Source organism: Chaetura pelagica, unplaced genomic scaffold (assembly GCF_000747805.2).
Source record: "Chaetura pelagica isolate M959 unplaced genomic scaffold, ChaPel_1.0 scaffold69, whole genome shotgun sequence".
In the NCBI taxonomy this organism is placed as follows: domain Eukaryota; kingdom Metazoa; phylum Chordata; class Aves; order Apodiformes; family Apodidae; genus Chaetura; species Chaetura pelagica.
The window spans coordinates 3,474,150-3,475,935 of NW_009970724.1; positions in this window are offsets into that span (position 1 = coordinate 3,474,150).

Consider the following 1,786-nt stretch of genomic DNA (forward strand, 5'->3'; position numbering starts at 1 on the left):
GGGGCAGCGCCTGGTGACTCGCGGGGTTGCTGAGGTCGGCCGGGAAGGGGGGCGGCGTTCGGGCGCTGGCAGCCCGGCCGCCCAGGTGTGCGAGGTCGTTCGTGTCTCTGGAAGTCCCCGCGCCTGCCTCCGTGGCCAGTTTTTTGCCCCAAAAGCGGGGCTGTTCTGTTCGCCGCTCAGGAACAGGCACCGTGAAGTTTCAACTTCAACCTCTAGATTATGGCTAGAAGTAAACCAGTCGTGCTTGCAAATCTAATCCTTGGTCGCTGCCTAATTCTCTGCTACTGTGTGTGCGATCGCCGAGAGTTAACTATTTAATGCACGCACGGTGCTCCAGATTATTCACCTCTACTCCTACAGGGGGAGAGGAACTAAGGTGCATCTCACTACCTTTGTGACCTCTCATTGTTTTTTTCCTCCTATGCCTCTGTTGAAATTCGTCTGGAAGAGCTTCGCGTAGACAAACAAAAAAGACTGATCTCCTGTTAAATGCTCAAGAAATTCAAGAACCTTCCCATTAAGAGCAACTAACAAATTTCCAAATTGCTAGAAAATTCTAAGCGGAACCAGTTTTTGGCAACAGAAGACTTAAGTACTGAGGAATATTTTCAATTGCTTTAAAAAGTAGTTACTGATTGTGTGGTAATTCAAGTGATTGGTACTTTTGTAAAGAAAACATCTAATAAAATCCTAATTCCCCAAACGGCAAGGCCAGCCAGGCAGGCACATACATTCTGCAGTGCCAGAGTCTACAGAAAAACCTCAGTAGCTTTTCTGCTTTCCCAAGCAGTTCTCGGATTTCCCTGCATCTTGCTGACTTAGAAGTCTTCTCCCGTGATCGGGCTCAAAACAACTGAAATCCCACAAGACAGGCAAGGAAATTTTTCCCTTGACTCTGTGCCACTGTTCTCAGCAGTGTCTGTCTGTGTGCGTGCCCGGGTCTGAAGGAGGGAGGGAGCCTTTTGCGTTACTGCAGGAGCACCTGTGAGCTCTAAGAGGCTGTGAATTGCAGTTCATTTACAATTATATTCACTGAGCTAAACAGCTGCAGTGGCTGAAGACATTACTGCATTTCACACAAGTGTTACTGCTTTCACAGTAGAACTGAAGGTTCTTCTCAGTTGCTTCAGTGCAAAATTGATGGGCTTTTTGGGTGTTGTTTGGTTTGGTTTTTTTGGGGGGGTGGTGATGTTTGTTTGGAGGGGGTTTTTTTGTTTATTATTTTGTGTGTGTGTTTTGTCGTTTTCTTCCAATTCCCACGGCCGTTTAAGGGTGCACTTGAGCAACTGAGATGACCTAATCCGCCGGTCTGTTGGCACAGGAGGGAGCACTCTCCCCCGCCCCCAGCTTCCCTGCCCCAGCGTCTTTCGTCCGCCAGCTCTGGTGCTCATCTGCTCACATGGTAAAGCAGCTGAACTTCTGAAACCAACAATAAACTATTCCTCTTTCTGGTGTATTCCTTTTCAGCTAGAAAATAAGCTACATTGGCTCAGCAACAAAAGAGCCATCATGTGAGATGGAGGTGCGAGAGTATTGCCAGTAGCAAGACAATCCTTTTTTTGGCTGCAGTAACCTTTTGGCAACAGGATTAAAATAGTCAAACTATACTGTCTAACCACACCCCACACCAAGATTTGCCTTGAATTCACTGAGGAGGTCTTAAACATTTTGCTCTGCCAGCCTGCCTAAGAAGGAATAATGGCTGGTGATGGGATGATAACAAAGAGCAACTGTTGTTAATGGTGTGAAGTTTCAGGTAATGGTTCCAGTTAATGAAAGGGATACT